Consider the following 13,198-nt stretch of genomic DNA (forward strand, 5'->3'; position numbering starts at 1 on the left):
CCCTCTAGTCCTATCCATGTCCATACCTTCCTCATACATCAGCTCACTGTCCCCTTCCATCTCCTTTTAAGCAGCTACCAGAAATCCATAGCTGGATAATGGAGAGGTTTTGTGAAAAAATAATAATACAAAATAATTGCCTGAAACCAAAAATTAAAATGAACTAAATCTCCTCTGTTCTGTACATCATTGTCCAAGTGACATTATATTGTCATCTTCCTCTTTATGCCATTTCCTCAAGGTGACAGAAAAACATGATACAACCTGCCTATCATGTGATTCTACCATGTTGGCAAAATACAAACACACAATATATTGACATATATAACACATAAAACATGGAATTAGAAGTGAACAGTACCCATCCCTACCAGCAAGTGTTGTTGTACTGGAAACTAATTTACAAACACAACTTCATCACACACAATACTCCACTGTGGAATTGTTCTTATATTAAAATGAGAAACAAATCCATCTTTGTACAGCAATGGTTTGAAAAAGGTATTTGGTCGCTGATGCACTTATTGACTGATAAAAATATTTTAATATTTCAAGATTTAATTAAGTATGACCTGCAAATAAGAAATATTACAAAATTTAAATAGGCTTTTATTTAAAATATTCTAGTTAATGCATCTTTTTTAATTGTTTTCTATTTCTTCTTATTATTATTTTCTCTGAAACAAAAAAATACTTAAAAGTATCCATTCTTTCTGAGATAAAAGAGTTAATCTAAATTAAAAAAAGGATGGAATTGACCACTTAAAATTATATTATGGATGTTATTTTGCAATTGAAGACAGCACTTGTTGGTTCTGTGATTGGGAAACACAATAAACAGTTTATTTTATGAATGTATGCAAAGTAAATCTCTGTGGGATGATGTACAATATTGGCTTTTGTCTGACACTCCAAACTTTGACTGATATTGATGTTGTTTTGGGGATGTTGAAAAAAGAAAAAAATACATAAAAAATGTTTAGAACACAATACTGGATTTATTTGATGTATCCAGAAATGTAAGTTTGTAAAAACAAAATCCTTTCACAAAAACAAAAAAAAAATCTGCTATTTTCTCTCACTTGTATATTGCATAAAGGTCTGGGGACATACATATAAAACAATCACAACACAATCATTATAATACAGAGTAATAACGATAATGAATAAAATAGATTATAGAGACCCAACAAATGAATCATAAAGTTGTTAGAAAGTCAAAATGAAAGTCTTGACAGTTTATTTCAAATCCTGCAGTTTCATTTGCTGCTGCTGTTCTCACCAGCACACTTGTGTTTCTTACACTGGTACTTAGAAGACAATCTTTCACCACACACACTGCAACTCAACACTTTCTCTCCTGGGTGTCTTCTCATGTGTGCTAAAAGGTTTGATCGGTCACAAAAGCTTCTGTTGCAGATTGAACAAGAATGTGATTTTTCACCAGTGTGTGTTCTAGTGTGTACTTTCAAACTGTTACTTTGTACAAAACCTTTACTACAGATTGGACAGGAAAAAGGTTTTTCGCCAGTGTGTGTTCTCATGTGTACTTTCAAATATTGATTTTGTGTAAAACCTTTACCACAGGTTGAACAGGGAAAAGGTTTTTCTCCAGTGTGCGTTCTCATGTGCACTTTCAAATATTGACTTTGTATAAAACTTTTACCACAGATTGAACAAGAAAACGTTTTTTCGCCAGTGTGTGTTCCCATGTGTACTTTCACATTATGACTTCGAACAAAACGTTTACCACAGACTGAACAGATAAAAGCTTTTTCACCAGTGTGTGTTCTCTTGTGTACTTTCACATTGTGACTTCGAACAAAACGTTTACCACAGACTGAACAGATAAAAGGTTTTTCTCCAGTGTGTGTTCTCATGTGTCTTTTCAGATGACTATGGTTTTTAAATGTTTTGTGACAGTGAGAAGATGTGAAGTGAGTGTTGTCAGTGTGACATGTCTTATCATCTTTAGGGTCTTCATCATCAGTGTCAGGAGAGTGTGACGTTGTGTCCTCACTATCTGATAGTGGAGCTAAGAGCTTGTCTGCTTGTGATCCTCCACAGTGGTCTCCATCAGCTTCTGTTGTCATGTGTTGTGTTGAGCTGCTGCTTGGAGGCTCCCCCCCTCCCCTCTCCTCACTTTCACCTTTCACCTCATTATCGTCACTCTTCACAGGGACACCAGTCACTGGGAACTCCTCCAGTCCTTCAAGATGATCTCCCTCTTGAGTGATGCTGTGTTCCTCCTCTTCCTCTTTAATGTGGGGCATCAGTGAGTCTTCCTCTTCCTTTTTACAGGGAAGGGTCTGTGTCAAAGAGGAAAAGGAGACGCCAGAGGGTCCGTGGCGCCTGGTCTTCCTCTTTGAAGGATCCTCCTTCACCATCCTGAAGCTACTCTCCTTTTTTTCAGGCAGACGTTGTTCTCCACAGACGTCTGCAGGACACACAATGACAAACATGCTTGAGAAATGTCCAGATTTGCTCAGTCACATGAGGCATTCAGTAAGTTTACATGTACTTAAAATAAAAAGTGATTATATTAATTGGCCTGAAAACAAACACATTGCTCTTTACAACATTATTCACAGGAATAGAAGACCACTTTTTACGAGGGGTGGGCAATATGGCCTAAAATCTAATTTGTGATAAATTCCCTTTAACCTGAATGCAGCTGGGATAGGCTCCAGCGCCCCCTGTGATGTTAATGTCAGTTACTGATGTATAAGCTTGGAGAAAAGATGAGGTTGTTTACAGTGTAAATCTGTATTCTGTATTGTTGTCTCAGCTATGATGGAAAGTTTGATCTCCGGGAATTTTAAACAAGGAATCACCATGTGTTTGTGTGGCTAAAGGCTAAAGTTTCCCAACTCCATCTTTCTACTTTGACTTCTGAAATATTAATTGAACAAATTGCAAAAGATTCAGCAACACAGATCTCCAAAATACTGTGTAATTATGCCGTGAAAGCAGACGACTTTTAGCTGTGTGTGTGTGCAGCGCTCATACTTCCTAAAAACCCGTGACGTCTTGTGTACACGTCCTCATTACACAACGTTTTTAAGACGAAACTCCCGGGAAATTTTAAATTGCAATTTAGTAAACTAAAAAGGCCGTATTGGCATGTGTTGCAATGTTAATATTTCATCATTGATATATAAACTATCAGACTGCGTGGTCGCTAGTAGTGGCTTTCAGTAGGCCTTTAGGAACCAGTACTAAAAAAAAAAAAATGGTACTTGGTATACAGCTCTTATCTTCACCACTAAACCCTTGAAATATGCTGACATATGTGCTGCCAAAGGTAAATAAACAGTAGCCATATTGAATGATTGCCTTCATTTGACCACGTGAGGTAAGGAGGACGGCCTCTAGGTCACATGGTTACACCCCAGCAATTACACTGTTGATGATTGATGAGCAATCATATTTAAATGGTGGTGTTAAAAAGCAAATATATCTCCATCTTTAGTGATAAATGTGTCCCCCGGATGAACATGTGTCACAAACATTGTATTAGATGATATGTGGATGTTGTGCTTACTTGGACTGTGATGAAGCTGTGAGGACTCAGGTGGTTTGTCTTCATGCTCTTCAGTCTTCACAGAGACAACAGTCAGTGGAAACTTGCTGACATCAGCCTCCTCCTGCCCTACAGGACACTCTCCCTCCTGACTGATCCACACTTCCTCCTCTTCCTCTTTAATGTGGGGGGGCTGTGGATCCTCCTGTTGCTGAAGGGGACGTTCTTCTTGACGAGCGTTCATCTGTTGGACGTCCGCAAGACAACACAAACAAACTTCAGCTCAGATGTGTCAAATGTTGTTTAGTCTATCAAATATCAAATTTTCCAAGTGGACTGACACCACTTTGTGGTGATGTTCTTCTACACATGGAATAATCATCAGTTATTGATTATTATGAATTGTGTCATTGATCCTATTTTCTGCATTTACATTAATTATTGTTTAAAAATTAACAACTTATAGAAAACCTCCTGCTGGGATTTTAATACCGTCATGACTGCATGAAGTCAGTCTGCACGTATAAAAGTGTCATTGTGCTGCAGCATCAAGTGACGCCAACTGGCTCCTCCCACTACCAACCTACCAGCCAACCTTGACGTGCACCTCCAAAATAGTCCCACCTCACGTCAACGGTGACCAGGACTACAGAGCTGTGGTCGGTTGGCTTTACTTTTACACACAATATCCTCTCCTTGTTCTCCATTACCTCCCTGCTTGGCACTCAGCATCAAGGGTTGTGATTGGGGGTTAAATCACCATAAATGATTCCCGGGCGCAGCACCGCTGCTGCCCACTGCTCCCCTCACCTCCCAAGGGATGATCAAGGGGATGGGTCAAATGCAGAGGAAAAATTTCACCACACCTAGTGTGTGTGTGACAATCATTGCTACTTTAACTTTCTTCTGCGAAAGCAACATTTTTAACCCAACAGAAAACAAACAGAAGTGCAGCGAAGCACGTGGAACAAGTGCCAGCGAGTATATATATACATATATACATATATGTATATATGTATATATATATATATATATATATATATATATATATATATATATATATATATATATATATATATATATATATATATATATACAAATTCATAAATGTAAACAATTATTTAAAATATTTGGGTACCTCATGTTCTGACTACATACAAAATATTGATGCAAATTTTTTTAAATTTTATTTTAATATTCTATTCTTTTCTCCTACCCCCACCACCCCCCCCACCCCATCTTTTTTGTAAGGGGCGCTGGAAGCCGGCAGACCCGTCAGCGATCCTGTTCTGTCTCCCTATAATGTTTGTCTGATCTTGAATGGGATTGTGCTGAAAATTTTAATTTTCCTGAAGGAACTCTCCTGACGGAATAAATAAAGTACTATCTAATCTAATCTAAATTCATTTTGTGTGCAGTATATTAAAGCTATTTTTAATATTTAACATTTATTTAATTAAATATTTATTTTAGTCCGACTGAATAAGCATTAATCACTTACAATTGTGCAAATAGTGTTTTCGTAATAACAAACATCAGTTGATTTAATTTCCATATGTCCACCCAATGCAGCTGATAGGCTCCAACACCCCCTGTCCCCCCTCGCAACCCCAAATAGGGACAAGCGGTAGAAAAATGGATGGATGGATGTTATCAAGGTAATAGAAGTGCGTGCAAACATCATTTGTATTTATTGCTAATACAGTTGACACCAACATAAAGCAGACCACTGCAATAATACATTATATTACACTGTCATTACAATAACAATAATATTTTTTGTTCATCCTGTAAAACATCTTTGAGTACACTGAAAAGCGTTATACCAAATAAAATGTATTATTATTATTATTATACCATGTGACTTATTCCAGACTTAAATTTCGAGACGTTCGTTTCTTTCTAGTAACAAATATTCAATGATGTTAAGCGTGACTGTAATATACAACAAAAATACTGTTAAAAGTATTAAATAAGTCAATATAATTCTTACATAGAACATATAAAATACACTCCTCAAAAAAAAAACGCTCGCATTTGCTACAAAGGCCTGCTAGCGGGCTAAAGCTAGCACGTTAGCTTCGAACAACATATGAGGTAAATAAGATAAATAATATGAAAATATATCATGTATATTACCTCATAAGCCGCGTGTACAAGAGAGGAGTGGAATATATTCTTCCTATTGTTACACCAGCAACTCTTTTTTGTCTTCTGTGGCCGGGCGAAGGAAGTGTGCACCACTCACTATTGTCCCAGTGAAACACGTGTTTGAAGGAAGTGTGCACCACTCACTATTGTCCCAGTGAAACACGTGTTTGAAGGAAGTGTACACCACTCACTATTGTCCCAGTGAAACACGTGTTTGAAGGAAGTGTGCACCACTCACTATTGTCCCAGTGAAACACGTGTTTGAAGGAAGTGTGCACCACTCAATATTGTCCCAGTGAAACACGTGTTTGAAGGAAGTGTGCACCACTCACTATTGTCCCAGTGAAACACGTGTTTGAAGGAAGTGTGCACCACCTACTATTGTCCCAGTGAAACACGTGCTGGGCCAACATTTGTTCCGCGGTTGAGAACACCTCGATGACGTCACACAGGAGGAAGCACAAAACAAGATGGCGTCTGGCGGAGAATACGTTGTATTGGTTATTATGGTTTCTAGGTCTTAATTACAACGTACATGTGCACGTGTGTGTCGTTTAACAGAGTAAACGTCCTTATTAATTGTTTGTATGCGGATACATTAGTCTGAGTGCACTTTGACGTGCTAGCCTAGCCTGCTGGTTAGCTTAGCTTGTTAGCTGCTAACAAAGAGAGGCGGAAGTGATCGACACATCAAAGCAGAGATCCAATGTAAGTGTAAAGTGTTTTTATTGTGTGAACATGTCTACATTACAAATGATGTGAGTGTTGCTGAATCAGCGACTAACTGCTGCCGTTGAAGAAATATTTGTGATGTTAGAAAAAAAAAAAAAAAACGACAACAGAATAAGAGGAGGAACTTTGTCCAACAAAAAAGGAGAAGGAGCGACAACATCAACTACTGGACAGTGTTTTCAAGAAACATCAAGTTGTGTTACACATCCAATCATCTATCTTCTTCTGCTTATCTGAGGTCGGGTCGCGGGGTCAGCAGCCTAAGTAGGGAAGCCCAGCCTTTCCTTTCCCCAGCCACGTCATACAGCTCTTTCTAGGGGATCCCGAGGCGTTCCCAGGCCAGCCAGTTTCTAACATAATAGTGAGAGTCCAGTCCATAGTGGGGCCAGCCGGAGACCATCCCGAGCGCAGACAGGTCAGCAACGCAGAGATGTCCCCAACCGTTGCACAGGCGAGCGGTCCACCCCAGGTCCCGACTCTGGACATATATATATATATATATATATATATATATATATATATATATATATATATATATATATATAAAATTAAAAACAAAATAAGATAAGGCTCTGAATTGGTTTCTTAACAAAACATTTCTACTTATAAAATGCAACATTTTAACGTATAAAGTGCAACATAAAACTGCTTCAAGTTGTAGCTCAGATTAAATAAAATGACAAAACTTTCCTTCTACATACAAAAAGTGCAACATTAAACAGTTTCAAGTCAACTCAGCCTCAGATTAACTTTTCTTCCCCCTCCCCACCCTATAACCCTGATGACTTTCACTCAATTTTCATGTTTTCTGCCAGAAAAAATAGTTTAACCACCTTGTCTGCAGAAAGAGCAGACCTGCTTGCAGTTACAATGTCCCCAGCTGTGAAAAATACCCTTTCGCTGGACACGGAGGTAGCAGGTATGGCGAGGTAGTGCCTGGCTAACTTGGCAGTAAGAGGATATATGGGCTCATTGTATTTCCACCATAGAAGTGGGTCAAAATCGAGTTTTTAATGCACTATGGTCTTAAATCTGCTGCTGTAAAAACACCAACAGCATTTGTTATTGCTTTAGCCCTGCCTGAGTTGCCGAGTAGAAGCTGCTTGAATGCAGTGGGAGCTGCGTTTGTTCGTCTTTCTCTTTGTTGAAGCCATGTTATCCATTGTTGTATCGCACTGCGTAGCCGAAGTGTTCCCAAACGGGAGATCTTAACGAGGCAGGAGTGTCTTTCAGCTCTGGTTTTTACTCTTTGTAGTAGCCCGGTCGTTGTTAGCATGCTGTGTGTTGTGCCTCAGTGTGCATTGTTGACACAACGTGCGGTGCGCTACTTAATATGTCCGTGTGGAAACTTGTTCGATACACCACCGAACCGAACCCAAACCCCCGTACCGAAACGGTTCAATACAAATACACGTACCGTTACACCCTTAATACACACACATCCGAAGATTATAAAAAAATAAACATATTTGGTGGGCTAAACAAAATGACTCGGCGAAACAATGTTTGGTATGAGGGATATGACCTCAAATCTATATCCTAATAACAATATATGTCACGATACATCATTTGGTATATGATTGATAATAGAAGAATTTCAAAACTGTTTACAAAGGCTCTTAATTTGGCAGCTGACATATGCAGTAACATATTGTGTCTTTTCTAATTGTATTATTTTGTCGAAACAATTATTATTAATGTACTTGTTTATTTACTGTTAATATCTGGTTACTTTATTTGAGAACATAGTACTGGGAATGATGTAATAATAGGGACGGCGTGGCGCAGTGGGAGAGTGGCCGTGCGCAACTCGAGGGTCCCTGGTTCAATCCCCACCTAGTACTAACCTCGTCACGTCCATTGTGTCCTGAGCAAGACACTTCACCCTTGCTCCTGATGGGTGCTGGTTAGCACCTTGCATGGCAGCTCCCTCCATCAGTGTGTGAATGGGTAAATGTGGAAGTAGTGTCAAAGAGTACCTTGAAAGTAGAAAAGCGCGATACAAGTACAACCCATTTATAGAGGTTGTCGTCTGAAAACACACATGAGCAGACACACTGGAGAAAAACCTTTTATCCGTTCAATATGTGGTAATGGTTTTACACAAAATTGGAGTTTGAAAGTGCACATGAGAATACACAGTGGTAAAAAACATTTTGTCTGTTCAACCTGTGTCAAAGGTTTTGTAGAAAGTCACAATTTGAAAATACACATGAGAACACACACTGGTAAAAAACCTTTTTCCTGTTCAACCTGTGGTAAAGGTTTTACAGAAAGTCAAAATTTGAAAAGACACATGAGAACACACACTGGTGAAAAACCTTTTACCTGCTCAACCTGTGGTAAAGGTTTTACAGAAAGTCAAAATTTGAAAAGACACATGAGAACACACACTGGTGAAAAACCTTTTTCTTGCTCAGAATGTGGTAAAGATTTTGTACAAAGTCCCCTTTTAAAAGCACACATGAGAACACACACTGGTGAAAAACCTTTTGTCTGTTCAATCTGTGGTAAAGGTTTTACAGAAAGTCGATGGTTAAAAGTGCACATGAGAACACACACTGGTGAAAAACCGTTTTCCTGTTCAGTCTGTGGTAAAGGTTTTACACAAAGTCATCATTTAAAACTGCACGACAGAACACACACTGGTGAAAAACCTTTTTCCTGTTCAATCTGTGATAAAGGTTTTACAGAAAACTGGTGTTTGAAAGTACACAAGAGAACACACACTGGTGAAAATTCACATTCCTGTTCAATCTGTAACAGAAGCTTTTGTCAACAATCAACCCTTGAAGCACACATGAGAAGACACCCAGGAGAGAAAGTGTTGAGTTGCAGTGTGTGTGGTGAAAGATTGTCTTCTAAGTAGCAGTGTAAGAAACACAAGTGTGCTGGTGAGAACAGCAGCAGCAAATGAAACTGCAGGATTTGAAATAAACTGTCCAGACTTTCATTTTGACTTTCTAACAACATCAGCACATATAACATGTGTGACATTGTTGTTTTTCCAACATCCATCCATCCATTTCTACCGCTTATTCCCTTTCGGGGTCGCGGGGGGCGCTGGCGCCTGTCTCAGCTACAATCGGGCGGAAGGCGGGGTACACCCTGGACAAGTCGCCACCTCATCGCAGGGCCAACACAGATAGACAGACAACATTCACACTCACATTCACACACTAGGGACCATTTAGTGTTGCCAATCAACCTATCCCCAGGTGCATGTCTTTGGAGGTGGGAGGGGCCTATCCCCAGGTGCATGTCTTTGGAAGTGGGAGGAAGCCGGAGTACCCGGAGGGAACCCACGCATTCACGGGGAGAACATGCAAACTCCACACAGAAAGATCCCGAGCCTGGATTTGAACCCAGGACTGCAGGACCTTCGTATTGTGAGGCAGACGCACTAACCCCTCTGCCACCGTGAAGCCCAACAATCTTTTTAAAATGCTTCCACATTTATAGATTAGATATTTTATATTAATCCTTTTTTCAGTCAAGCACATGCATTAATATGCAACATTGTGTACTTTTATTAAAAAATGGACAGAACAATTTGAGTAAAAAGCTGAGTAAACAGTACAACACACATTTTACATGCAATAAACATTTTGTGCGTATGTATACACACACACACACACACACACACACACATATATATATATATATATATATATATATATATATATATATATATATATATATATCCTGTATATTCATCATACAATTTTAGACTTAATTATATGAAATATTGTATTTGTAATTGTTAATAATCCCATAGATTATCACCTTTATATGATATACATATGTACTGGTTCACATCTGAAACATCTTCTGGACCACTTCAGGAAGCATATTATTATTTACTTTATACATCATTTAAACAGTTGTCTTTTATGCAATTTTAAAATGTGTCTTTTTAAACCATTTGTTGGGTCTCTACAATCATTTTTATTCATTATCGTCATTACTCTGTATTATGATGATTGTGTTGTGATTGTTTTATATGTATGTCCCCAGACCTTTATGTAACGATCTGTCACTTACTTTCTGATAGTTTTTCGTGTTTTGTACTTTATTTCCTGTTCAGTGCTCTTATTTTGTCATACTTCCTGTTTACTCCGCTGAGCACTGTTTTTGTCACACTCGCCGTTGATTGGCAGCGGTCCTCAGCTGCTGTCAATCAACATAGGTCTATTTATGTTTCACTCGAGCACTCCTCAGTGCTCGAAGTTAAAACCTATGTTGGGAACATCTCCATGCAAGACTGCTTTCTGTTTATATCTTTTACTTTGATGAAATTAAAATCATCTTACCTGCTTTCTGCTCTCCTGGATTTTTGCATACTTGAGGTCACACAACTGCAGCCATGCGACATCCCAACAGTAACTTCGAGCCAGAAAATTGTGACCTCGCGAGAATCCCTGTCGGCAATCCTCAGCCGACGTTCTGGACCGCACAATTCCTGGAGGACTTGAAGGCCAGGTTTGTGCGGTCCCAGCCTACAGACGCGGACCCTCTCCCCGCGGCAACGCCACCGGCTTCGGCTCTCCGACCGGCGCGTCCCCCGCCGCCATCTTTCCTCTCGGCTCAACGGCTGGCTACGGCTCTCCGACCAGCACGTCCGCCACTTCCTGCATGCCTCGCGGCTCCCGCGGCAACGCTACCGGCTACGGCTCTCCGACCGGCGCGTCCTCCGCCGCCATCCTTCCTCTCGGCAACGCTGCCGGCTACGGCTCACCGACCGGCGCGCCCGCCTCCTCCTTCACGTCTCGCGGCTCCTGCGGCTCCGTCGCCGACTGCGGCTCTCCGACCGGCACGTCCGCCGCCGCCATCCTTCCCGTCGTCTGCTGAGCTGCTTCTCCCTGCTCCTACGCAGCTTCCAGCGGCTGCTCCCCGGCTGCTCCTTTTGCCAGCTCCCGCTCTCTTTTTTGGTTCGCCGAGAGCTCCAGTGGAGCCCACAGTGAGGTCGCTTTTGTCCTCCTGCTGGGACTTGGCACGGGACGTGTCTTCGTCCCTCCTCCTGGTCCCCTCCCGCCCGTCCCTGGTTTTCGCACCGGGGGACTCCGACGAGCAGGCACGTTTTCCCGCATGTGTGAACGGTGTCTGGCAGCCACCTAGTGGAGGGGGGCCCACTATACACTGCGGTGCAGCCAGGCACACACCGCTGTCACCCCCGCCAGCGTCTCCTTCCACGGAGACATCTACGTCCCTAGCGGGCTTTCGCACAGCTCCAACGCCGGCTCCACGCCTAGCCCCAACGCCGGCTCCACGCCGAGCCCCAACGCCGGCTCCACGCCGAGCCCCAACGCCGGCTCCACGCCGAGCCCCAACGCCGGCTCCACGCCGAGCCCCAACGCCGGCTCCACGCCGAGCCCCAACGCCGGCTCCACGCCGAGCTCCAACGCCGGCACCACGCCGAGCTCCAACGCCGGCACTACGCACGGTTCCAACGCCGCCAAGAGCAGCACCACGCCGGGCTTCGTCACCGCCGGCATCCGCTATTCCTCGGCCAGCATTTGCTGCTCCTCGCCCGGCGTCATCTGCCGCTTTCACGCCGCCGATGACATCTGCAACAATCACGCCGTTGATGACGTCTGCCGCTTTCACGCCGCCGATGACGTCTGCCGCTTTCACGCCGCCGATGACGTCTGCCGCTTTCACGCCGCCGATGACGTCTGCCGCTTTCACGCCGCCGATGACGTCTGCCGCTTTCACGCCGCCGATGACGTCTGCCGCTTTCACGCCGCCGATGACGTCTGCCGCTTTCACGCCGCCGATGACGTCTGCCGCTTTCACGCCGCCGATGACGTCTGCCGCTTTCACGCCGCCGATGACGTCTGCCGCTTTCACGCCGCCGATGACGTCTGCCGCTTCGACACCGCCGATGACGTCTGCCGCTTCGACGCCGCCGATGACGTCTGCCGCTTCGACGCCGCCGATGACGTCTTCCGCTTCCACGCCGTTGATGACGTCTGCCGCTTCCACGCCGGCACCAACATCGGCTCCTCAGCCGCCTCCTGCAGAGGTATCTGTTTTGGCTGCAGCCCCCGCCGCTTTGTCTGCTGTCTCCGGGCCTGCTTCAGCGCGCCCGCCTCCACGTCAGCCGCGGATGTGGCCGTGCCCTGGGCGTCCTCCTCGCGGGATGCACTCGTCTCTTTTTCGGCCAATGATGTGGCTGTTCCGTGGCCGCCCGCCCCGCCAGTTCCAGCGGCGCTCTACGCGCCGTCGCCACCTGACTTTCCCTCGCTGGCTGCGGGGACACGAGGTTTGGCGACCTTCCACCAAATCCTCCTTCCATCCTCCCTTACTTTGTGGACATTTTTTTCCATTTTTCTTTTCCAGGGAACATCTGGTATCTGTTCCTTGAGGGGGAGGTCCTGTAACGATCTGTCACTTACTTTCTGATAGTTTTTCGTGTTTTGTACTTTATTTCCTGTTCAGTGCTCTTATTTTGTCATACTTCCTGTTTACTCCGCTGAGCACTGTTTTTGTCACACTCGCCGTTGATTGGCAGCGGTCCTCAGCTGCTGTCAATCAACATAGGTCTATTTATGTTTCACTCGAGCACTCCTCAGTGCTCGAAGTTAAAACCTATGTTGGGAACATCTCCATGCAAGACTGCTTTCTGTTTATATCTTTTACTTTGATGAAATTAAAATCATCTTACCTGCTTTCTGCTCTCCTGGATTTTTGCATACTTGAGGTCACACAACTGCAGCCATGCGACATCCCAACACTTTATGCAGTATAAAAGTGAGAGAAAATGGCAGATTTTTTTTTTTTGTGAAAGGA

This window comes from Nerophis ophidion, unplaced genomic scaffold, assembly GCF_033978795.1.
Source record: "Nerophis ophidion isolate RoL-2023_Sa unplaced genomic scaffold, RoL_Noph_v1.0 HiC_scaffold_37, whole genome shotgun sequence".
In the NCBI taxonomy this organism is placed as follows: domain Eukaryota; kingdom Metazoa; phylum Chordata; class Actinopteri; order Syngnathiformes; family Syngnathidae; genus Nerophis; species Nerophis ophidion.